Source organism: Chrysochloris asiatica, unplaced genomic scaffold, assembly GCF_000296735.1.
Source record: "Chrysochloris asiatica unplaced genomic scaffold, ChrAsi1.0 scaffold00034, whole genome shotgun sequence".
In the NCBI taxonomy this organism is placed as follows: domain Eukaryota; kingdom Metazoa; phylum Chordata; class Mammalia; order Afrosoricida; family Chrysochloridae; genus Chrysochloris; species Chrysochloris asiatica.
The window spans coordinates 2,214,909-2,241,442 of record NW_006408552.1 but is presented as its reverse complement, the minus strand read 5'-3'; the positions used below and the strand labels follow the sequence as shown (position 1 = coordinate 2,241,442).

The 26,534-nt window shown below is 45.2% G+C and overlaps 1 protein-coding gene across 6 annotated transcripts in view; it reads right to left on the bottom strand.

The window, feature by feature from the left end:
• Positions 1 to 26,534, bottom strand: part of CUX1 (cut-like homeobox 1) — a 460,382-nt gene that overhangs the window by 433,117 nt on the left and 731 nt on the right. The window lies entirely within an intron of this gene.

The window sequence follows — 26,534 nt, the reverse complement described above, 5'->3', positions numbered from 1 at the left end:
CTGGCAGCCCATGGTACCCTTTAATATTCTCCTCCAACACCATAACTCAAATGCATCAATTCTTCTACAGTCTTCCTTATTCACTGTCCAACTTTCACATGCACATGAAGCTACTGAAAATACCATAGCTTGGGTTAGGTGCACATTAGTCCTCAAACTGTCATCTTTGCTCTTGAACACTTTAAAGAGGTCTTGTGAAGTACAGTTGCCTTAATGCAATACATCGTTTGATTTCTTGACTGCTACTTCCATGAGTGTTGATGTTGGATCCAAGCATCCATTTTTAAGGACGTTATTTATTGATCCAGTTCTGCTGTGCATGTGGTCGCTATGGGTCGGTACTCGATGGCACCTAACAACAAGAAGTGAGGATTTTTGTTTTCTTCATGTTGAGATGGAACCCATACTGAAGACTGTAGTCTTTGATCTTCATCAATAAGTATTTTGTGTCCTTTTTGCTTTCAAGCAAGCAAGGCTGTATCATCTATGTGTAACAGGTTGTTAATGAGTCTTCCTCCAATACTGATGCCCATGTTCTTCTTCATTATAATCCAGCATCTCAGATTATTTGTTCAGCATACAGACTGAATAAGTATTGTTAAAGGATACAACCCTGGTACACACTTTTCCTAGTTTAAAACCATTCAGTGTTCTCTTGTTCTGTTGGAACAACTGCTTCTTGGCCTATATACAGATTTCTGATAAGCACAATCAAAGTGTTTTAGAATATCCATTCTTTGCAATGTTATCCATACAGTCTAAAGTCCTATGAATAGTCAATAAAGCACAAGTAAACATCTTTCTGTATTCACTGCTTTCAGCCAAGATCCACCTGACATCAGCAATGATATCCTTTGTTTTAGGTGCCATAAAGTCAGATTCAACCCATAGCAACCCCATGTACAACACAACAAAATGCTGCCCAGTCCGACACCATCTTCACAATCATTGTGATGTTAGAGCCAGGACGCTGAAGCAATTCGAACCATTTCAGTCATGGCCGACACAGTGAAACTGGAACAGACCTGAATGTGTAATATGGAGTGGTATCAGAACGTTAACCAGAACTGGAAAAATAAGGGTGAGGAGCCCTGAATGGGAGACTGGGAAGAGCCACAGTGAGTCCTCTCATGAGTAAGGTGCAAGAAACTGGATCTCATTGCCAGAACTAGAGAGAGAGAGAGCGTGCGCGAGAGAGCAAGCGAGTGACATACATTCAGAGTGTCGTGGCTGGCCACCATCTTTAAGCTGGGCACCGCTGCTAATGATTTTGCCAGTTGAGAGATTTGGTTGCACTACAATAGGCTTGTAGCCCTTGTTTTCTAAGAGGCAGGTTACATTTCTAGCAGGGCTTCAACCTGGAATTTTTCCCCGTTTCAGTTATCCTTCCAGTATACCCACATTTTACAAATTTGGGTTGGTTCTAGTTTTGCTTCCATGACTGAACTGGGCAGTACCTGTTCGAAGCCCTGGTTGGAGTCCATTGATGCAACCATTGTGCCAAACCATCTCACTGAGGGTCTGTTTTATTTGGGTTTTTTTCCTATCTCACCAAGCATGATATCTTAGACATTCCTGACAACATGTCCAAAGTAAGTGAGAAAAAGTGTCACTGTCCTAGCTTCTAAGGAGCATTCTGACTTTACTTCTTCCAACACAAACGTGTTCGTTCTTCTATACTCAATATTCTTTGCTAATACCGTAATTCAAAGGCATCGATCCTCCTTTGGTCTTCTCTAGTTATTGTCCACCTTTTGCAAGCATATGAAGTGACAGCAAGTAAGGCTTAGTTAGGTCAGCACACCTTAGTCCTCAAAGCAACACCACTGCCTTTTAACACTTTATGTCGTTTGATTTCTTGACTGCTATTTTCGTGGACATTGTGAATCCAAGTAAAATAAAATTCTTGAAGACTTCAATATTTTCTGTTTTATATCAGTTTTATATGGATACAGATGAAGTCCTGGTGCGATGCTAGAGGATAAGTACTGGACTGCTAACTGCAAGGTCGGCGGTTTATATTCACCAGCAGATCCTTGGAAGCCCTCTAAGGGATGCTATGACTTGGACTGGACTCAATGGCACTTAACAACTGTGAGTCAGAACCGAGTCCACGGTACTTAACAACAACAAGTAGCAACAACCAGAGTCCTGGTGTGGCGCTGTGGGTTAATGCGCCAGACTGCAAAGCTATATGAACTGCAAGGTTGGAGGTTCAAGCTCACCAACTGCTCCTCGGAAACCCTATACAGGGTCGCAACCGATTCGACAGCATTTAACAACAACAACATTGGCAACAAAGTCTTCACCACAGTATCTTCCCTTGCTGCAACGGCAGATTTGAAATCACTGAAAAGATTTCAGACCTTGCACTTAAGTGAGCTAAATCAGAAGTGTTCACTGATTCCAGCTTACCTACAAATTCTTACAAACAGTGAGGAACAGATCTCACTAATAACCTGGGGACAGCCTGTATACCAAAAAGAGGAACAACTAAGGCATTGTAATCACACATGCACCTAACAATATAGCCCTAACATAACTGGCAAAGTTATGGGAAGAAAATTAGCAAAGATGGAGTTGGGAATTGGGTTCATGCTGAGCCCTACTAAGCAGTTAATGAGAAAGGTGGAATTTGTCCACCTTGCCCCTTTGATAGTGTAGTTGGCAGAGGCAGGGTCCTCAGAAATATCTACTGTTACATAGCCCTGGGGTTAAAGAGGAAATGAAATCATGTGAGAGCAGAATAGAAATGAAAATCAAAGTGCATGGGACACAGCTAAAGCAGCACTTAAAGAAGAATGTACAGCTTGGAAGACAGTTACCAGCAGGTGAGAAAGAATTCAAATGAGAAAAGCAGGCATTAAAACTAAACAGAGTGAACTCTCAGAAACAGGGTGAAATCAAAACAAGCCAACTACAAGGACGAAAAAGAGACAGAGATAGAAGATGAATAAAGTCAAAAGCTGGTTCATCTTAAAGATCAATAAGATAGAGAAAACTCTACAGGAGAATTAAAATGAAAAGAAAAGTTGTAAATAAAATCAGAAATACAGACATAATCAGAAGAATGAGACGGTGCCTGGCCCCTGCTACCAAGCATTCTGAAAGGGATCACATTAGAGGGTCCAGGATAGAATGGGAGAAAATGTGGAACAAAACTCAAAATTATTTAATAATAATAAAAGAATGGATTTACAGTCAGAAAGAGACTGGAGGAACCTGAGACTATGCCCCTCGACCACCCCTCAGGTCTGGAAAGGAATGCACCCTCGTGGTCAAATTTTAGCCAAGCAGTAGATAGGTTTATAGGGAGGACAACAATGTTAGTAAGGTAGTTCACCATGGAATGTGTCAATCATTCAAAATCAAAAGGGTAACATTTCCCTAAGGACAGAGTTGAAAAGGGATGGGAAGGTGGGTGGAATGGAACTTAGGAACCACAGGGAGGACGAGAGACAACTGTTGTTACAACGTAGTAAAGTGTATGATTTGTTGAATGTAAAGCTGATGATCTTGTCTAAAACCTTCACACATTCACAATAAAAAGTTAAAAAAAAAAAAGAAAATGAGAAATACCCTAGGACCATCAAGGGAGAAGAGCACAAGCGGAATGCGGGACCTTACCCAGAGAAGCAGCAACACCAGAGATGGAGGCAGAGATGAGGACATGGAGAGAGGGAGCAACTACGGATTCTAGATTCATGGAAAGAGATTCTAGATTCATGGAAAGAGAGGGACTGAGAGCTGGAGACCAGGAGACAGGATTGCAGAATGTGCCCTTTGGTGGTTCAAATTATTATATAACCTTGAGTATTCAAAAAAATTAAAAGCACAAAAAGGAATAGAGAAAAATAATGTCAATTGATGGTACCTGGAAGGGATTATAATTATTGTAATGAAAACAAAGTATGATTTGTTGAATGTAAAACTGATGATCTGCTCTATAAACTTTCAAATCACAATAAAAACTTTTAAAAAACAGAAAATGAGAAATAGTGTTAGAAAACATTTCCAAAATAAAGAAAATATTATGAATAATCATATACAATAAAATATAAAACCTAGAAGAAATGGGTACTTTTCAACAAAATTATAAAATGCCAAAGCTTTTATAAGAATGGAAAACACACACAGATCAATAAGAAAGAAAGTGAACAATGCCCCCTAAGCCTCCCTCCCCTGTCCAAGCTCAATCTCTAAAGTTCTCTGGAACTTTACAGGTGAGCTCTACCATTGCTTCATCCAATGCAAATTATTCACAGATAAATTTAACCCACTTTATGCAATACTGTTCCAATTCCAACAGATAGGCTAAGCATAGGCCAATTTCATTTAATAACACAGATCTGAAAAAAATCAAACCCAACCATCATTTTAAAATACAAAATGACAAAGACTTCATCCTGGGGATGCAGTGGGTGATTCCACATCAGAACATCAATGTAATTTACCATGTTCATGTACTAAGGGATAAAAATCACATGGACACAAATAAATTAAGGAAAAGTACCTATTTATGAGAAAATCTTTAAGCAAATTTGGGGGAAAGGAGAACTACCTTGTTGTTGTTAAGTGTTGTCAAGTCGATTCCAACTCATAGCCACCCTGTATAGGGTTTCCGAGGAGCAGTTGGTGGGTTTGAACTGCTGACCTCATGGTTCGAAGTCCAGTGCTCATCCTACAGCACCACACCAGGAGTCCTTAATATTAGCATCTACCAAAACTCTTCAGTTGACCTCCTAGTTCCCTGCATAGTGCCTGGTGCCATAACAGCTTGCAAGGGGCCATTTAAGGTAGAACACTTGGACTCTATTTGCTTGGAGCAACAGTGGAAGAAATGAAACAGGAAAAGGAAATGGAATGTGTGGCTAATTGCCTCCATTAACAACTGCCTCCTTGGCCACCAGGAAAAACTTGGATGGTGCCAAGCTGTCCTTACTGAAGGTTCTGATTACAGATTCTACAGAAGGGCCCTAATCAAAAGGGGGGAAATGCAGAAAATGTTAACATTCTTATACACTCTAAACTTTCTAAAGCCACAAAGGAAGGATGAACCCCTGAAACTACTGCCCTGAGATGTAATCATTAAACCTGAAACCAAAAAGATCCCCTGAAGTCTTCTTAAAGCCAAACAATGCCTGCTGCCTTCAGCACTGTGCTCTGTTAAGATCAGACTGACAACAGCAACTGGAAAGATGACGTAGGAATCTTCGGGGCAGTGAGTTTAGGTTAACAGGGGAAGGATTACTCAGAAAAGGAGGTTCAGAATGGTGGCACAACTCACAGACTGTCATCACTATCACTGAGTTCTGTTGTGTGTATTCTTAAACAGAAAAAAAAATTCTTTTCATTTCCTTTAAGCACATCTCCTTTAAAGACCAGGAAAGAAAAGGATGGTTACTATGCCCATTACTATGAAACAAAGTCTGAGGTTCTAGACCACAAACTAAGTTTTCCAGCATAAGGAAAAGGACAAACAAAATCGTTATTCTGTGTGTATGTATGTGCACACAAATGATATGATCCTTTCCAGAGGAAATACAACAAAATAAGTGAACTAGCAAGACTAATAAGAGATTCAGCAAGCTTGCCAATGTCAAAATCACTAACAAAAAACGAACTGTTTTCTTTTGTACCAGCAGAAATCAATTAGATTAGTGAGACAGTGTTTACAGTAACTTGTAAAGATTTAGGGGTTCATCTTGAAAAAGAATGCACAGAACCTTGATGGAGAAGGTGACCTAAACAAGTGGAAAAATCTCCTGAAGAACGGTACAATTTAGAATAGTTGTTCATTCTCCCCAAATTGATCTATATATTTATCTATATAAACACAACAAAAATTCCAAGAAAATTTAGGGTGAACTTAACAGAAATGTGTATGTCAGAATAATGGATTTTGAAAAGTTAAAATATTTTCTGGGGAAAAAAACAGAAAAAAAGGCAAATCCACCCAATCAGAAATTAAGATGCAAATAAGAGGAAGACCTCAACCCAACAAGATGGACTGACGCAGTGGCAAGATCAATGGACTGAGACGTAACAACACCTGTGAGGATGGCTCCCGACAGGGTCACTATGAGGCGGAACCAACCTGACTGCACCTAACAGCAGAAAGCTGTAGTCATCCAAACAGTGCGATAGCGATACAAGAGGAAATCCAAACAAAAGTACGTCCCCAGAAACAGATCCATATATATATGAAAACATGGAATATGATAAGGGCAACTTCCCAAACCAGGGAGGAGAGAAGATAGACTATTGGGCAGATAATGCTGGAAAAACCAGTGATTTTTAGAACTGTCTCATACACTATGGAATCCTGGCGTGGCACTGTGAGTTAACATGCTGGACTGCAAAGTCAGTTTGAATCTCCAGGTTGGCGGTTTAAACTAACCAGCCACTCCTTGGAAACTATACAGGGTCACTATCATTCTATGGCACTAAATAACAACAACATACACTGTACAAAAAAAATCTACTCCAACCTAAATCAAAGATCAAAATAAGGCAAATTTATATGGCTACAGAAATATAAATACCTGTATCTTGGGTAGGGATAATTTTCTTAAACAGAACTGAAGTAATGCAAAACGGACAGATACAACTTGATGAAAATTAAGATTTTCTACTTATAGAAAGGCACTATGGATGAACCAACAGACAACTGAGACTAGGACAAGAACTGCAGAGCTACACCTGACAAAGAATCAGCACAGAAGAAAGAACTCTAACAAACAGAAAGCAAGAAGCCCAAGTTTCAAAAAGGGGGCGAGTGACAAAATACATAACCAGTTAATTTAGACAAGGGGAATTGGAAAGATGACTGAGTATAAAGTGAAGCAACAGGAAGTATAAACATTACTAGTGGTCCTAAAAGAAAAGTTAGCACAATACTGAAATACCACTTTAAAGCTCTCAGAATAGCACATAAAGAAAAAAAATGTATCTATACAGCAGTGATAAGTAGGGGGCAGACCCTTCGTGCACTGCTTGGTTGGAGAGTACAGATGGTACAAACAAGTCCCACTCCTAGTTCTGTCTGTAGGGGAATCTGTATATAATTCAGAACAATTAGGTACAATTCATATCTAACGTATTAGTATATATAGGAGAGGGCTTCAAAAAGCTTGTGCGAAGATTCCCTTCTTTCTGAATTCTTTTTTTCCTTGAACTTTTTCCCTTGCATATAGTATACCTCTATATAAGTCCTGGACTCCTGGTGTGGCGCTGAGGGTTAATGCACTGGACTGCAATGTCATCTGAACCTCAAGGTCAGCCGTTCAAGGTCTCCAGTCGCTCCTTGGAAACCCTATTCAGGGTCACTATGAGTTGGAACTGACTCGACAGCACTTAACAACAACAACATAGAGTGTTGGAGTCCTGGTGTGGCTTGAGTACTGGACCGCATGGTCAGTTTGACCGGCAAGGTCCATGGTTCAATTTCATCAGCTGCTCCTCAGAAACCCTCTACAAAGTCACTATGAGCTGGAACTAACTTGACAGCACTTTAACAACAGCAGCAAAATATATATACCTGGTGTGGTGCTGTAGGAAAAGCACTGAACTGCTAACCTCAAGGTAGACAGTTCAAACCCACCAGCTTCTCCTCGGAAACTCTACAGAGGGCCACTCTGTGAGTCAGAACCTACTAGACAGCACTTAACAACAATACATAAAAAAAAATTAAAGAAACACTTCCAGATACACAAACATTTTTAACATCATAATATTTTGTTGTGTGTTGCAAAGTAGTGTCCATTTGCTCTTATAAACCATTGTATGCACCTCAAACTTTTAATACAATGTTATTTACAGAGGTTAGAAGCAGCTCTGGCAGTGCAGTGGGTTATGAGTTGGGCTACAAACTGCAACATCAGCAGTTTGAATCTAGCAAGCTGTTCTGTGGGAGGAAGATGAGGCTTTCTGCTCCCACAAAGATTTACAGCCTCGGAAACCCTATACAGGGTCGCTATGAGTCAGAACTGACTCGACAACACACCAACACCACCAAGGGAGTTGGACCCTACCTTCAGGTTGTATGAGTCACATGTTCGTAACTCAGGGACTGCTTGCAAAGTGCTGAAGCTCCTCTGCAAAGCAATCGGTGACATTAAGGACACATTCACCTTATGACCCTGCAACCCCACATCTGGACACTCATCAAGAGAAGACACAAGGCCGTTCACCACCTCACCAAGAAAATGGATGTGTGGGCTAGGGTGGAGTCTTAAGATGGAATCCAATGCGGTTATCATGACTAACAAATCACATGTATAAGGATTCACACAGACAGATCTCAGCAACAGTGAAGAGTGAAAAAGAAGGAAAGAGAGTTATAGCATGATACCATATTTATGAACTAAAACACCTAGGCACACAAAATGCTTATTTTGCAAGGACATATCCAGAGATTGAGGAGAGGAAGGGAATTGAGATGGGGGTGGAGTAAGAAAAAAATGTAATGAACTGAGACGTTCCATGAACTGATTGTTTAACTCAGGTCCCATGGGGTGAGGTATGCTTGTACACACACACACACACACACACCCTGAAGAGAAGCAGAAATATGGATTTGGTGTTTCTTGCCACGATGTAGAAATAGGTGTGTTAAAACCCTTACGATTTAACCTGAGGATTTTAACAACTTTAGTATAATGGAGTCCTGGGTTTGGCACTGTAGGATAGGTACTGGACTACTCACTGCACAGATGATGGTTCAAACCCACGAGCTGCTCCTCAGAAACCCTATACAGGGTTGCTATGAATTGGAAACAACTCAACGGCATGTCACAACAAGGAGGTCAGGTGACTTGTCTACCTGAACTGACAAACTCACCTGCAGACCCATACTCACAAAGATTTGATATTTTGCTGTAACTTACAGAGCCCATCAATTTCATTCACAATTTACACCAGGTTCTAATTATACTTAACTGAATATTAACCATTCTAATTGCTTAATGTTTTATTGGCTGAGTTTAAAGTACTGAGGGACATCTGGCTTGGCAAATGGAATTCTGCTTGCCAATAGAAATGAGAGCTTAGAGCACACATTTTCTTCTCACACTCTCAACTCAACCCAGTACCAAAAATATTACTTGTAATTCCACATCAAGCCAAAGCAGTCAAAAGAAATTTTCTATGATCTGAATGTTAATTGTAATATCTTGTTTCAGAATGCTTTTCCAGTTGCAAGTAACAGACATCCAACTTAAAACGAGGAGGAAATGGTATTCTCATGTCACAGTAAGCTGGGGGTCAGACTGCAGGCAGGCTTGGTTAATTTAGCAGCGCAAACTCATGGAGGCCCGGCGTTCCTTCCATCCTCCTGCTCCACCATTCTGGGCCGCTTCACTTGGTCGTGAGCTCCTCCCCTGGGCAGCTCTCCACAGCCTCTGCTCACACTGTTGAGTACAACTGAGTCAGTTCTGCCCCAGAGCGACCAGAGTCCAAAGGCAGAAAGGGGCCGCTCATTGCCATTTTTCATAGCAGCTCTTTCCCAGAAGCAATTCCACTGGACAGGTCCCTCCCACCTCACTAGCCTAAGCCAGCCCCTGGTCAGGAGAAGGCATGACCAGGATTAGCTTAGACAAACTTTGAGGTTCACCATCAGGTGGAGGAAGAAGGATCCCTGGTGGTGAACAAGAAAGGAAGGTGGGGAACAGGGAGAGGATGGGTGGCCAACTAAAGCTGTGTGCTCTCATCCCAAACGGCTCCACAGTCACTTCCACAAAATCCATTTGCACTTATGTTTACAACAATGGTTCTAGTGGTTCCAAAGGGGTGCAACATACTAGATGAAGAATCTGAGCAAAGCCAGGAGGGAGACCAGAACAGACCTGTTTGAATAAAATGGAATCCTGAGTGAAGCATTAAAATGAACTCTAAAGAACAAACAAACTGCATTGAACATCAATCCATTGCCAGCCCACTGATTCCAACTCACAGTGACCGTACAGGTCAGCACAGAACTGCTCTACAGGGGGTTCCAGGCTGTAAATCTTTAGAGGAGCAGGCTTCTGCGGAACAGCTGGTGAATTTGAACCACTGACCTCTAGGTTAGCAGCGCACAGCGCCACCAGGGCTCCTCATAACACATAAGGGAGTGTATGTACATCAGAGAGTAACAACTCAATAAAGCTAAACATGGAGTTATGATTAGAGCCACCAACGGACAGAGCCGAGAGAAGTGCCAACATAAGGTACAAGAACGCTCAGAGCTGCAGATTCATGATAGTCAAAGGCTGAAACCCCCCCAGTGTCTGTCAAGGGATGACCAGATGGACAAAACAAGCCACAGCCATGAGGACTGTTCAGCCTTGTTCTTGTTGTTGTTGTGTGCCGTGGAGTCGATTCCGACTCATAGCGACCCTGTACTGGGTTTCCGAGGCTGCAAATCTTTATGGGAGCAGAAAGCCTCATCTTTCTCCCACGGAACAGCTGGTAGTTTTGAACTACTGACCTTGTGGTTCACAGCCCGATTTGTAACCACTATGCTACCAGAGTTCAGCCTTAAGGGTAATGAAATTCAAACACAGGATCCAGCATGAACAGACCTTAAAACCTTGTTCTCAATGTAATAAGTCAGACACAGGAAGCTACCTACAGTGTGATTCCATTTATACAAAATATTCCAAACAGGCAACTCCAGAGAGGCAGGAAAGGTTACACAAGGGGGTGGGAAGGTGAGAGATTTATAAGGAGCACAGGGCTTCTTTTGGGGTGTGTGTGTGTGTGTGTGTGTGTGTGGTGGAAATAGTATGGCCTTAGGTAGTGTGACTGCTATCTAACACTGGGGATATACTAAACGTCACTGTCCTGCTGGGGCGCTGCAGGCAAGCACAGGGCTACTAGCTGCAAGGTCAATGGTTCAAACTCACCTGCCACTCCTCAGAAATCCTATATGTTAAATGATACTTAACAACAACAACAAAAGATGAAAAATAGCAGAATTCTATTTAAAAAAAAAAAAGGTGGGGGAGGCAGAAGTATTGGAGCATTAAATCAAGACAACATAAAAAAAAGGTGTTTTCTCCCCCAAAACTACCAAGCACCATCTTAAGGGAAAAAGAAAAAGGTTGTATCACCCAAATGTTTTCAAGTCCCACTTTCCCCTAAAAAAAAAAAGAAAAACTAGTCTAAAACTCGTAGACATATAAACGGGCCCTCTGGTAGCGTAGTGGTTACGAATCGGGCTGCGAGCCTTAAGGTCAGCGGTTCGAAACTACCAGCCGCTCCGCGGGAGAAAGATGAGGCTTTCTACTCCCGTAAAGATTTACACCCTCGGAAACCCTGTACAGGGTCGCTATGGGTCGGAACCGACTCGACGGCACTTAACAACAACAACAACAAACCAAGTTCCTACCTTCAGAGCTTCTGAGACACGAGACCCCACTGCCTGCCAGACTCTGCACATTCAACACACAGAAAACTCAGACGTTACTTAGTTTGCGATATTTAAGCATTGTTGTTGCTCTTCTTGTTGTTGTGAAGTGTCACCGAGTCGATTCCGACCCATAGCGACCCTGGATAGGATTTCCAAGGAGCAGCTGGTGAGCTTGAACCACCGGCCTTATAGTCTGAAGAATTAGCTCACAGCGCCCACCAGGACTCCACATTTAAGCATTAGCCTTTGGAAAAGATGCTATTAGCCTCTCAGTAAGTCAGAAACAAACAAACAAAAACAAGCCACTGCCACCCAGGTCCATTCTGACTCCTAACCACCCACCAGACTAGAGCTGCCCCAGAGGGTGTCTGACATGTCCATCTTTACAGGAGCAGACTGCCTCACCCATTGGCCTCCCACGGAGCAGCTGGTGGCTTTGTGGTTCACAGTCCAACAATACTTAACCTACTGCGCAACCAGGGATCCTTCAAATAAGTCACTGCCATTGGGTCGATTTCAATTCATAGCGACCAGGTACAGGGTTTCCAAGCCTGTTGATCTTTATGGGAGCAGACTGTTTCATCTTTCTCCCACAGAGAGCTGGGGCCAACCTTGCATTTAACAGTCCAGGACTTACCCTACAGTGCCACCAGGGCTCCTGAGAGCCATTTCAGGAACATCCCCCAAGTATCTTGATGGCAGGTACCCCTGGGGAGTCAGGACAGGACAGGCGCAGCGCTGGAGCCCTGGTCCACCCTACTCTTGGTTAATCCTGTGCAGCCCAGTTTCGAACGGGACTCCATTTCGGTTGCGAAGAGGGAAATACGGATTATGGCAAGCTTTAGCAATCACGGTCCCTCCACCGAAGACCCCCACCCCCAACAGAAACGAAAGCAACCTATTTACAAAAAGGATGTGGACTTTGTGGGAAGTAAGCAAAATCAAAGCTCGGGTTTAGGGACTGAGGTTTGCTGGCCCTGGGAGCCTCCAGGGAATAATACTGCACAGGAACACTATCGCTGCCGACTTTCATCTTTCCTTTCCATGTGCCCCAAGCTTGGTCTGACCGGCTTCCGCCTTTCTCAGTACATGATCTTTTCCATCCTTGGACCCTTCACACTGAGTTGAACACACTGTCCTCCCAAGAAAACGGAAGAATCACAAAATAATGCTCTCAGCCTTCTTCGGCTGCTGCTGCTCTTGGGTGCTGCCTCACAGAGAACCCTGTATATGGGTTCCAAGGTTGTAAATCTTCACAGAAGCGGAAAGCCTCATCTTCCTCCCAAGAAGCATCTAGTGGGCCCCAACTGCTAACCTAGCATAATCTACTATGCCACCAGAGCACATCAACATTCCTGTTGTTGTTGTTGTTGTTAAGTGCCGTCAAGTCGGTTCCAACTCATAGTGACCCTGTATAGAGTTTCCAAGAAGTGGCTGGTGGGTTGAACCACCAGCCTTGCAAGTCCAGTGTATATTCTAAAGTGCCACCCCAAAACCTAATACAACTGGAAACAACCCTTCCGGCCCACTCTGACCCTCACTCCTCCCCTCACAGCACCACCGGAGTCCCTGATAGAGGCACCTACACTGACCAGCTCTCCCCCTGAGCTGCCCTGGGTGACGTAGGGACACTGAGGCATTCAGAGCAGTCCGGAGGCAGCCAGTCCCGCCCGCAGGTGCAGCTGCTCCGATTCTGCACAAAACTGGCTTCCCTAAGTAGCTAGCAGACACGAACCCCCTCACTGGCATGGAACTGACTTGCCACCAGGTATCACCCTATAATTAGTCATTGTAATTGAAGCCGAATGTAATTAATTACATAATTTTGAAGTGTTCAAGTTTAATTCCATTAAAATTACATCACGAAACTGGGGAATTACAAAGGATTACTGACAAAAAGCAAACAGGGATGAATAAAGAAAAACTCTAGGCTCACTGGGCACACATGAGTCATGTCCAACACTGAAGCAGGGCTCCCTCAGCGCACCTGTTTTCAATCACCTGTGGGGCTCACACAGACAGGCGGCTGTGCAGGGCCCACCTCTGGACACGTAGGAGCCATGGCACTGACTGGCCAGATGACAGCTCCCTTCAGCTGCCTTTCCCAACCTCAGCTTCCCCTGCTGGCACACAGCCTCCACCTCTACTCCATAGGAGGCCTGTCTGAGTAGGTCTTCTCCCCTCCCCAGCCTGCTTCTGGCCAGCCCCACCTCTGATGGCCACCATTGGCCCAGCGGCCTCACCTTCCTCTTCCTCAGTCCCACTCTCTCTCTCTCCCCAGAACCTTGTCAGATTCTGTCCTTCTTCATTGCTCACCTACATGAGGACTTCAACATCCTCCCGGCCCTCCTCATTCTGCTCTGCCTTTCAGATGGGGCTTCCAGAACCATCCTCGAAAACAGAAATCTCCATTTGAAACTTGAAAAAACCATTTAAAACTCAGTTACTTCCCAGGGTCTTCTGAATACAATTTTAAAAAAACAAAAAAAATCCCCCCCTCCTCCACACGCAGGTCCTGCTGTTTTTTCTCACACATGTGACACTGACCCTCTATAGATTACTTATTCATTATGCTTAGTTTCTGTCTCTCCTTTCAGCTGTTCTGGTCACTAGAGAGGCTCAATCAATTCTTACTATAAGTGAGGGACCAAATCTACCCATGAAACAGAATGGCTCCAGCCCATCTTCCCAGGCTGATGGGCATCCCCAGACAGCAGGGAGCCCCGCCCTTTAGAGCCTGATGCTCCAGGGCCTTATTCCTTTGGGGACTCCGGCGCTTCAGTAGAATCAGGGGCCACAAAGGAAAGTTCAGCAAAGAAATGCAATCAATAAATAGCCCAAGAGTCTAGGAAGCTGCTCCAAAACCAAATAAAACTGTTACCAGCTTCTCTCAAATGTGCCGGACTATTACAAAGACGAGTGCGCGTTTTTGCATTGTTTCTTCTCAAATTTCATAACAAAACAATCCGCGTCATCACAAAAAGTCAAGAATGCAAAAGAAGTCACCAGAGCCTACAGCGGCCTACGAGCTCTGGTTGTTTCTTCAGTGAGGAAACGATGAAGAGCTAAGAACTGGCAGAGTCTGACAAGGCCTCTTCCCTTGAGATTGAAGCCCAAATGCTGACCGTGTAAACTCGGCCTCTCTCTGACACCCACCCTGGACCCTACCTTCACGTAACTGTCTCCTCAGTGCTTTCCCAACCTCTTTCGTGATTTATACGAATTTGGTCCAATACCGATAGTGTGGTGCTACAGGATACGCACTGGACTGCTAACCACCAGCCGATCTTTGGAAACCCTACACAGTGTTATGAGTCGGAACCAACTTGACGTCACTTCACAACAGCCATGGCAGTGAATAAATCCCTGAGACTTCCAAGCATCTCTAGAGTGGGGCCTGTGCCTTGGTCAAAGTGGACTGGCAGCGAATCGCTCCCCAGCCCCTATGCCTGGGTCTAGGAGAAACGTCACAGTCAGCTGTATCATTATCCCCCAGACTGCGGGCTGGGCAGTGCCTACCCTCTGCCCAGGTGTTAGTCTCAGGCCTACACACTTGCTGTGTAGGAGAAGGGGCAATGAGACTAGCAGGTAATGTGATGAGGAGGGCTACTCTCATTCGGATGCCATATTGGGCCCCAACTATCAGATCAAGTTGGCTAATGTGAAGTCTCCTCAGCCCAGGAACGTGGGCAATAGAAATTCAATCTTTCAGATAATCCTCTTTGGAGTTTTATTGCTATAGGCCAGAGTGGCTCTACAAAACTTTACAGGTTCTCCATTCAGCAAGGCTTCCCTCAGAAGGTGTTGGTTATTCGTCAGTCAACGCGCCCAGGTTCCCTTCTCTCACATCCACCCAGAGGGCTTACTTCCACCACCAGCTACTCACTCCCAAGCTAACTGTGGCCATGAACAGGGGTCCCTCAGAGTCCCCACTGCTCCAACTGAGAGTCCATCTAGGAATTAACATGTCAGGAAAAGACAGGACTCCAACTTCTCCCCCATGAGGGCAGGTCCCCATCTCCACTGTAGGCCTGTTTTGCAAATAAAATGAAGTCATTCAAGAGCTGCGCACAGTTAATGCTCCGGAAATGGCAGCTGTGTTTTTGTTTTGCTTTTTGAAAGGTTCCTGGCTCCCGTCTAGTCACCAGTGAGCACCCCGCCGGGTACAATAGGTAGAAAAGCAGACTTCAATATCAGGAGCAATACTTCCCTTTTCTCCACTCACAGTAGCCCGAGCTCCACAAGTGCTGCCAGTTGTTGCTGTTGTGACTCAACGACCCTGTATAGGATTTCCAAGGAGCAGATGGTAGGTTTGAACCACAAACCTTATGGTTTAGCAGCCCAGTGCTTAGTCTACAGTGCCACCCTAGCTCCAGAAGTAGGGGTGCGAAAATGGGGAGGAACTCCAGTTAAAATGCATTTTTCACTCCTGACCTTCAAACACCAACCAAAACCCTTGTAGGCTTCAGGCTCCAAGATGCCTCCAGCTTCTCCCAAACTTCAGAACCAACCTTCCTTTTTCCCAAGGCACCCCTGGCATTCCTACCAGCCCCCCTCAAATCCAACCTTCCCAAAGGAGCACACCCTCTTCCCATCCAGGGGTGGCTCCTTCCCCCCTCCTGGCCCCGGCCCTCTGTGGCTCTATCAGTCCCCCTTAGTGAGGTCCTGACAGTCCTCACTTCCCCAAATCCATGCAAATGCGCCTGCTAACAGACAGTGATGTCAGCCCTACAAAAATATCCTGGGCACTGTGACTCTAGGAGCAGCACAAGTGCACAGGCTGTGAAGGCCGCTGCTCCAAATGGGCTGTCCCAGGCTGGGGCTTCTCCCTCTGTTCTGGTACCTGCCAAACTCAGGGGACAGTCACGGGGCTGCTGGCAAGGAACAGTGAGGAAGGCTGACACCAAAACCCTCACACTCCTTGTCCCTCGCTCTCGCTTGTTTGTCTGGTTCTGGTCATTTCGATATGGGCCTGCCTTTTCCACACAGCAGTCTGCTCTGGTTCAGGCTGCGAAGCACCAAAAACTAAGATTCTGTCAATGGGTTGCTGTGCCCAATTCAACTTTTGCCCTTAAGGAAAAAAAAAATTTTTTTAATACATTTTATGAGCCACAAAAAAAATCGAGTATATTTCAACTAATCCATATAGGGCATTTTACAAGGAGGAGAATAAATGGAAATTTAAAAATAAATCAATAAAAGAAAGACAGAAGCACCTATCCACAAGCCCAGAGAGTCCATCCATGGACCTATGAGCAGCTTGCAAAACCCAGCCGTGTCAGCATAGCTACCTTTCACAAGATGACAAAGACCTAAGTTCACCTTAAGTGAACGAGGAGCATGAATCCTCCATCTCAGCACACAGGGCTGCCCCGGACAGAGGTCCCCTGTCCTCTCAGGGTGCAGTCTCTAGATGGGCGCCAGGACTTTGGTGGCCACCACAGAGAGCCACACAAAGCAAGAGCAGGCCCGTAACACGAGCTGGCAGGAGCCTCATCAGTAAGGCAGCCAGATGCTGTGGAGAGCTACGATGGGGATGGTCAGTGTCACTGAAGGAGAGACCCAGCGGAAGCTCAGGGGAGGCCTCGCAGGAGTGCCCCACAACTGTCCTGTTAGAAAGCTCTTTCCCCCATTCTTTCCTAAGCCCACAGAGCTCAACTCAAGCCTGACTTCCTCTGCCTGCTCCCACCCCCACCCCACATGCCTCGTGCACACACCTCCGTCAGAGCTTGTCCGCTCCTCTAGGTGGGACCACTCTAGCCCACTGCTGCACACAGGGGCTGCTTGGTGGCTGGTAAACAGACCAAGTGAAATAGGGCTTGATGCTCAGATACGCGTATCAAGGGAGGACGAGGTTAGGGTCCCCAAATGAACATGAGTCTGAGGGTGTTCTTGCTGCAGCCAAAGGTTTGGGTGAGCGAGGAGACAACCACCAGGAACTCTGCCTCCCAGTCTGAGCTCTGCCTCAGTTTGGCCTCGGTTTTGCACCAAAGTGAGCAACCGCGGGCACTGAAAGAGAGGCGACTGGACAGATTCAATGGTTTGGGAAGATTCATGCGGCAGCCACATCTATGATGTGGCAAATGGACACTTGGAAACAAGTAAATACAAGTCACTCCGCTCTTAGGCCTTAGAAAGCCTTGGCTCTCACAGACAACAAGCAGCTCCCCAAATGAACTACAAACACACACCCAACAGCTTCCAATAAAGTATCAGCATGCTACAGAAATGACAGCCTAATTATATACCAACACAGAGCAACATAAAACAATCGAAAACCCCTTCTTACTCCCCTGACAAAGACAGCCATAACCGGTAATACCCTTCCTCCCCAACCCCAAGTCAATGGTGACAAACCCTGGTCCCAGGCGTGAGGGCCTGGCATGGCACCCACACTGCCCTCCAAGCAGCCACGGCCAGCTCCCTGGTCCTGCGCCCTTGTCTGGGACTGGAGGTCCACGGCAGATGTCATCTACAAGGGCCACATTGCAGCAGCCTGGCCTTCCTGACTGGCTCCTGACTGAACCTGTCTCCTACTCGGCTTAAGGATGGCTCAGCACAAGCATGGAACTGAAATGCAGCAATTCAAGGAAATGGATGTTTCTACACTGGTTTGCATGAATGTCTCAGTGCTCACGGTTTTCTTTGAAACTGTACACCGTTTAACATCGCTGTTGTGTGAACAGGAAGGGTGGAAGGGATTGGATGCACAGGTCTACTCATCATTTTAGCTGTGATCTCTATCCATAGGTGACTGACATCTTCTCTTTTTAAAGAGTTACGTGTCATGGGGCAGTTGCTGTCTACACTGTGGGTCAGGGTAGAGCCCAACAATGTGAAAGAATTCACTGTACACAGAAGTGCATGGGTTCAGATCTGGTTCAGCGGGCCTGGGTTATAACAGAAAACAAAGCTAATGCCTGCCTTACCATTGTCTGCCAGCCCCTTCAGAATGATGCAGAAATGGCAAGAGGAGTAACAGAATGTTCCTATTTTCAGGGAGAGGCAAAGGAAGAAAAAAACAATCTTTTCTCAACCTCATCATAAAAAGTAAATGTACAATTCCCTCCAGCAACAATTTTATTTTTAATTTTCATTTACATAGTATCTTTCTTCCAGGATTTCAAAATAATGGCGCGCCATAAATATTAAAAAAAAAGTTGTCACAACAAAGGAAGGGAACAGGCTTAGCACATGAGAGAAGGCCCAAGGTGACAGACAGGTAGTGGTGCCTGCCTGGACTGAGGGCTTCTCACTGTGGGTCGGCCTCTACCCAGAGCCTGCAGGTTTGTTTGATGTGTGCAGGTGCAGGCTCTAAAACCATTTCTTTTTGGTGTACATTTGCTCGCTTTTATCAAACTATGAATATCTACGTAGTAACTTAAATTATCCCCTAAAACAAGAGGAAATGAACCTCACACATTCAAACTAACAGTAAAATAAAGGGGTCTAAAATGGCAGCGTAGTGGTTACGAACTGGGCTGCGAACCTTAAGGTCAGTGGTTCGAAACTACCAGCCGCTCCGCGGGAGAAAGATGAGGCTTTCTACTCCCGTAGATTTACACTCTCGGAAACCCTGTACAGGGTCGCTATGGGTCGGAACCGACTCAACGGCACTTAACAACAAAATGAATTAATATTCCTTTGGGTCTTAAAAACATAATGCTATGTTAGAAGGCAAAATGTTAACAATTTGCTAGGAAGGAAAAAAAATTGCATCTAAGAAAGACTACATTGCTTTTAAGGGAATATGGGAAACAGCTTTTGGATTTTTTTTTTTTTTTTTAATCAAATTTGGTGGACAGGATCTGAATGTCTTACATTTAGCAAAAGGCTGTCAACACCCAAATAAATTTTTAATGACAGAAACTGACATTCTATTTCTTGCAAGTTTGCAATGTTCAACTTATGAGTTCATTTGTCAATTTGGTTTTCCTCTAACCAAGCTCAGTACATCTCACAACCATATCTAAAATTTTTTGAAAATGTAACTATTTGCTTAATGGAATGATGTTGGTAAGAGGGCAGGCTCCACACCACCACTATACTTAGAAGAATACTAGAGAAGATCGAGCCACTTTCCCAGAGTTCCAGTGTAAGCACGGGCAGTTTCCTCCCACATTAACTTCATAAACTGCAAATAATCAAAAACATCCAGGATTTCAACTGTCGATGGCTGGAGCCTCAGCCGTGCGCAAGACCTAGTAGGTCAGGACACTCCCATAGTCTTCTCTGCCTTGTGTATATGTAGGCTGGTGTATTGCTCATTTGTACAAGTGCTTTCATAAAAGCAAGTAGAATCTAGTCAGCTTCACTGAATGCAAAGCCCAGCTCTACCTGGCTACTTGTTTTAGTTGCTCCATTGTGTCTCAGGGAAGAATACTCCCAACTCAGGCCCTTTCTAGTCCACTGATTGTATTCAATCAGTTGGAAACAAACTGGGAAAGAAAGGATCGTTTTCTCTGAGCAGGAAGACCCCTGTGGGTGGAATCCTTACCAATCCAGCCAGGGGGATGGCAACCTTGTGGTCACACAAAGCTGCCCCCACCTCCCACCTCAAGGAAACCCAAGTCCCCTGCCATTCATTGAGTCAGCTCCGACTCACAGTGGCCCAGGGCTCTCATAAACATAAGTGACAGGACTTCCGATTAAAATGAAGAAATTAACAAGCATTTACTTTGCACCCAATATATGTGCCTAACATTATCCTGTAAGACTTAATTACAGTAAGAATTAAAATTATTTTTATTAGAGTTGTTTACTTTTTAAAGGAAGAGTTGTTGATGAGCTTTGCAACAAATGAGATGTCTTTCAGAAAGGGTTGCTTGCCCTCGTTAGATCTTTTAACAATGTCATATTCTGTAAACAGAGAAATCTCTAAGTCACCATCCCAGCGCAGGTATTTCAGGCACCAAGCAAATGAGGGAGGTACCACAGGCTCATTCTCAATCCTTGTTCATTTCCAGCAGGGGCTCTTCCTTTCCTGCCAAAGACTGCTCCCCCCTAACAACTGTCTCAGGACACAGCTGAAAAGAGGAATGGATTACAGCTCAGCAAATCCAAAGCCGGGACAGGACCAACAGCTCAATAAAACCTCTGCTCTGTCCTTAAGTCCAACACACTCACACTCCTGTTAATGCACAAATCCGAGCTTGGTTTGTAACCACAGAGCAAAATTGGGGAAAATGACAAGTCAGAAAGCCCCGTCATTAAACACATTAACATCTTGATAAATAGCCCCCTAGCAGAGTTAATATGGTTTTAGTGACTACTGAAGCTTCTGACTCTAAATGGAGAAATTTTAAGGCAACTAATTGCTTTCTGACTTCTAAATCAGTCAGTATTAGGTACTCAAATACTTAGGGTCAATGTTTATTCAATCAAAAGTCATAAATCGGTTTACAGCTTCTTGGTTATAGCAGTTACATAACAGATATTAAACTGTGTGCCCAATTAAGAGTTTATTTCCACCCCCACCCCCCAAATCTGCACAATTCTATCAGGTACCCTGGTGCCCAGCGTCTGAGATTGCATGACTGGAGCGCCCAGGTAAATAGTGGCGGGCACAATAACATGCTGCAGGGCTCTTTTTCAAACCATTTCAACAAAACGAATGGCCGTAAGTAAAAAGGGTCCCTGTGCTTTGTTCTCAACCAGTTGCCGTGGAGTTCATTCCAGTTCACAGGGACCCCAGAAGACAGAGTGACAGCGTAGACCTGCCCCCAAGGGTGTCCGATGCTGTAATCTTCAAGGAAGCACACTGCCACATCTTTATCTCACAGAGAGGCTGGTAGGTTCGAACTGCTGATGTCTGGGTCCAAGCCGAGCGCTTAGTCACGGTACTACTAGGACTTCGTGGCCTTTTGCTGTTCTAAGATTCAAAGACAGGAGTCCAAGAATCCCACCTGTTCCCAATTAGATACTTGAATTGCTTGAGTGTTTAAACTACATCCACTAGCTACTTACACAAAACAATTCTTCCGGAGGTTTTTTGAATGTTTTAAATATGTTAAAATAAGATTAAGGGTCTGGTTTCAGCAGTCAGAGGCAGCAACATTTCAATTGAAATCAGAACCATCTCTCTGAAGCCATAATGCTTGGCTTCAGATAAAACAGTAAGACTAGATAACCAACTCTGTATCATGACAAAATTACAACAATCAATTTTTCACAGGGAAAAAAATGTATTTTTAACTGTTGCATCATTAATAATTTTAAAGAAGCTTTTAAATAATTTCTAAGCATCATTTCGATGCTGCATGCTAACTTTTACAGTAGCTTTTATAGAGCATTTCGGTTGCAGTCTATTTTTGTGAGCTCAAATACAGAAACTATGAAAAATGGAGTTGGAAACGACACAACAGCACTCAACAACTGTAAGGTATCTTGGAGCCCTGGCAGCATAATGGCTAAGCGCACGGCTGCTAACCAAAAGGTCAACAGTTCAAACTTGCCAACCTGGTGCAAGACGTGGCAGTCTGCTTCTAAAAGACTGACAGCCTTGGGACCCTAGGGGGCAGATCAACCTTGTCCTATTGGGCTACTGTAAGTTGGAATCAACTCAACTATGATGGGGTGGATCGAATTTTTCCTTACGATGAACGTCTGTTTTTTGGTTTTTGTTTTTAATGTATACATGTTCCCTTCCAAATTTGTCTTTTCTTCATTTCATGCTGTTCTTTGTGTTTTATAAATGAGCTGAAACAAACAGATGACCCTTGAACAATCCAGGTTTGAACTACTCAAATTCACTGGTACGCAGGGGTTTTTTTTTTTTCCCTGTCGCTACTGTACTAGGCTTAAATGTTGCAAGACTCTTCTTAAAACATCCTGTGACGCTAAGTGACGCTAATCAACTCCGCTAATCAACTCCGTATAAAAGACCAAATACTCACCGGGGATGATTAGGGTCACAGGACACTGTCAGCGGATCCTCTCAATACGAGCTCACCGCTCAGTTCAAAACCGTGTTGTTCAAGAGTCAACTGTAAATTACACAGGTTTTTTTGACTATTCAGGAGGTGGGGATCCCATGACCCCCTCGCTGTCCAAGGACCAGCTGTACAGGTTTTCTGCCTCCAGCCTTGTTTGCTCTACTAGGGGTAGTTGCTACAGGTGGGCCCACTTGTGATAGAACACAAACCGTTACTTCTGCAGAACTCCCTGTACAAACCCCAGTGGGTTTGCTTTAAGGGTACAACAGCAGGGCAGAAGGCTTTTTTAACAATAATTAAAGTTTCATGGGCTCGATCAGCTCACCAGACAACAATTTTTTTTAGGGTTAGCCCAATGGTGTGGTGGCTCTGTAGGGTAAACACTAGGCTATAAGCCACAAGGTTAGTGGTTCAAGCCTACGAGCTTGAAGCCTTATTCAATCTTCCTTCCGCGGGAGGACGATGAGGCTTTATGCTCCCACACAAATGTAGCCTCGGCAATCCTATACATACAGGGTTCACTATGAGTCAGAACCAACTCGATGGCACTTAACTTAGCAGATTGGGGGAAGAATGATGCCTGAGGGGGCAATGGCAGTTTGTCCCTTCCCTTTCCAACTTCATGTAGCTACCTAGGAGTACTGTGAAAGGGAGAACACAGGAGAAGGGTGCATAATCCCTCACTACTCAGGAGTGGGTGCATAATCCCATCCCTTCACTGACTTACACCTGTAAGAAAAACGAAACCAAACCCACAGTTTCACACAGGAAACACCTCCAATTCTCTGAATAGAACCCCTACACACACGCAATCTCAAAGACACCGATATCAAAAGAACCAAAAAACAAACACAATACCAGCAGTGGTGGGGTCCTGGCGTGGCATCATAGAAGGAGTACTGGATACTAAACACAAGGTCAGGCCGCTGTGAGTCGGAACAGACTCAGCAGCCCTTACCAACATTAACTTAGGCCTTAGTTTATAAAGGACACTAGCTGGTCCTGGGAGGCAAGAAACACACACACACACTTTCCCAAGTAGAGGGGAAAAACAAAATAAAAGCAGACAGTGGACAGACAAATGTAAAAACTTTCCCTAAAAGCCGAGACTGTAAATTCCAAAAAGGCAAGTCCCACCCCCCCATCCAAAAAAAAAAAGCTAAAGAGGATAGAGAGAAACACTGTTAACTGATGATATATGGAGGGGATAATAATCAATGTAATGAAACAAGCTATATGAATGGTTGAATGTGAAGCTGATGATGTGCCCTGTAAACAAACTTTCACTCAATCCAAAATAAAAACATTTAATTAAAAAAAAAAAAAAAAAACAGACAGTGGACTTCCAGCAAAATGAAATCTGTCTTTTTATTTTTGACAAAGAAGAAAATCCTGTCAAGTAGAGTTTTGTAAAAGGCTCCTAAAAAATCTGGGCAGGAACCCTGGTCTCCATGGAAGAATCATGCCCAAAAGAGAAGACAGCCCCAACCCCAGTTTATTTCAGGAAGTGTCCTCTTTTCAAACATGTCTTTGTATTTTAAAGGTGATTCTCTTATTTAAAAAAAAAAAGAAAAATACATGAAGAGCCTGGTTTTTTTACAAGTCTGAGATTGGATAAAAACTTGTCCAACTAGTCTCAGCAACACCAAAGCCCTGAAACTTCCATACCACAGCTTTAGTCAAAAGGAAACCATAGCAGGCTTCAAGACTTCAGAAATTCTCTTCCTGGGCACTCAGGCCACCTCCCACACAGACCAAGCAGAGAAATTAAGGGCACAGCCCTGCTCACTGTGTCCTCAGGGAGTACAGGATGGCAGCACCCCACACACATGCCCCCCCCACCCCCGATCTGCTGAGCTCTGACTTGGACTCAAGGGGAGCGGAGACTCAGCCTCTTCATCTTAGGTGTCAACCCACAACCCACACTGGGTCCCACAGGCAACTGATCTCAGTGTTAGGGGTTCTGGAAAACCGAGAAGGGTAATGACTGGATTCTCTCTCAAACCCCAATCCCACTGGCTCACTTACCATGGGTGGGAACAGAATGGACGCTAAACCAGGTAATTCAAAAGGCCTCTTCAAGGAGAAACCACCAGCTCAAACTTAGGCTTCCACTTGGGCATTCTACATTCAATTGAAGTTTTCCAACATGCTACAAAGCGGCCACAGGTAACCATTTAAGGTCAAATTAGTATCTTCCACCAAAAGGCATTGAGTCCTGGTGTGGTGATGTAGGATAAGCATTGGATCACAAGGTCTTTTGAATTGCAAGGTCGGTGGTTCAGAAATACACGCACCCTGCTCTTCCGAAAGCCTTTACAGGGTCACTATGAGTTGGAACCCACTCCATGGCACTCCAGAACAACAACCCAAAGGTGCTGGATTGCTTAAGAGAATGATGCTCAGAGAAAGGATTATTATTTTAAGATCAACATATTTAAAGTTTATTCAAGCACGCTAACAGGGAAATGTTCTCTCTAGTCCAAGGTGGTGGTGGCGGTTATGTGCTGTGGAGTCGGAACCCACTCATAGCAACTCTGTACAGGTTTCCGAGGCTGTAAATCTTTACAGAAGCAGAAAGCCTCAGCTTTCTCCCGCGGAGCAGCTGGTAGTTTCGAACTGCTGACCTTAAGGTTCGTAGCTCGATTCATAACCACTATGTCACTGCTAAATGTCCCATGATCCCAGATGATGTTGCTAACCACTGGAAAAGGAAGGGAGGTGGGAGGTGGAAACAACCTAGAGAGTTCATAAAATTCTAGTAACTCTCTAGACACCAAACCCATTTCCCAGGCAGTCTGACCAGGATGCTTAAAATATAAACTTCAACGACATTAAGCTAGAGTGTCACATTCGGAAGACAAGAAAAGAAAGATGAAAAAAAAAACAAACAATTACGGTTTGTCTCTTAAAACTCCACAACGGGTTTTACAGTAAGCACAGAAATTAAATTATGGTTTAAAAAAGGAGCTATTTTTACTAAAACAGGGTAGACCAATTTATCAAAAATGCCATTCGGCTGTGTTCATTACATTCAGGAATCTAATTTACACAATAGACACTTTGGAGTAATCTATTTTTGTCAATAAATACTCAAACTCCTTTAAGTTTCATCTTATCGGAAATGCGTATTTCACATAGTCTTCTCCCAAGTTAAGTGAGACATTTGAGTAAATTCCAAAACGACTCCGAGTCGGCTTTATGATTTTCACGTAGGCAAGGGCAGAAAACAAGCAGATACCATTAAAGTTGTCAGACTCCATTTGCGCGTGTTTTAATCCAATCCACTTCTCTCCATACAAGTCTGCTTCAGGGGTGCATTTGCTTTAGTCCTAAAGGTATCCTGGGTCTCAGTCACCGTCTTCCCGGTTAGCAAAGTTGAGCCAAGTCTACCCTTCCCGCATACTTGAGCATCCAGCTACTCCCCGGGGACACCCAGCCCCCCCAGAAGCGCCGGGCAGCTCAGGGCCCCTCTAAGCTGCACCCCGTCACCCCACGGCTCACCGAGCTTCGGGTCAACAAGCCGCTCACCTTCAACTTGGCTCCCGCCACGCACAACATGCACCTGGCAGAGTCCCGGGGCTGTCCGGGAGCCGCGAGTGCGGCGCTGGCACGTGCTGGGCAGACCCCGTGATGGCTCAGCTCCCCCGGGTGAGGGGCGGCGAGCACCCGGGCGGCCCCGGGCAGCGGCGGCGGCGTCCCGGCGCGGTCCCTCTGCGGCGCCCGGGGCTCGGAGCGCGGACTCGGGCCCAGCGCGCCGCCGTCCAGAACCCGGCCCGGGAAAGCGTTTCGGAGCGGAGCCGCCGTGCCCTCCATGCAGCCCGCGGACCCTCTCGCCGGCGCACGGTCCCTGGGGGCCCCGGAGCCCCTGGGTGCGGGCTGAGGAAGTGCCCCTCGCCGGCGCCAACGGCCCGCCGGAGCGCCGCGCGGGGCCTCGCTCGGGGAAAGTTGCAGCGCCGCTCCCGCACTCTCACCCGCCGAGCGTTCCGGGGCGCCCGGCCCCGCGGGCACCGCGCGGGGGGCGCCCAGCCGCCCTCGCAAGTTTCCCCGAAACGACCCGGGCCCGATCCGTGCGGCTCCCGCATGCACACAAAAGAGCGGGGCTGCCGGGTGGTGTGCGGGCACCCCCGGGGCGCTCTCGGGACGTAAACAAACCCGCTGTCCGCGCCGGGCGCCGCTCGCCAGGCCCCGGGGGACGGCCTGGGCCC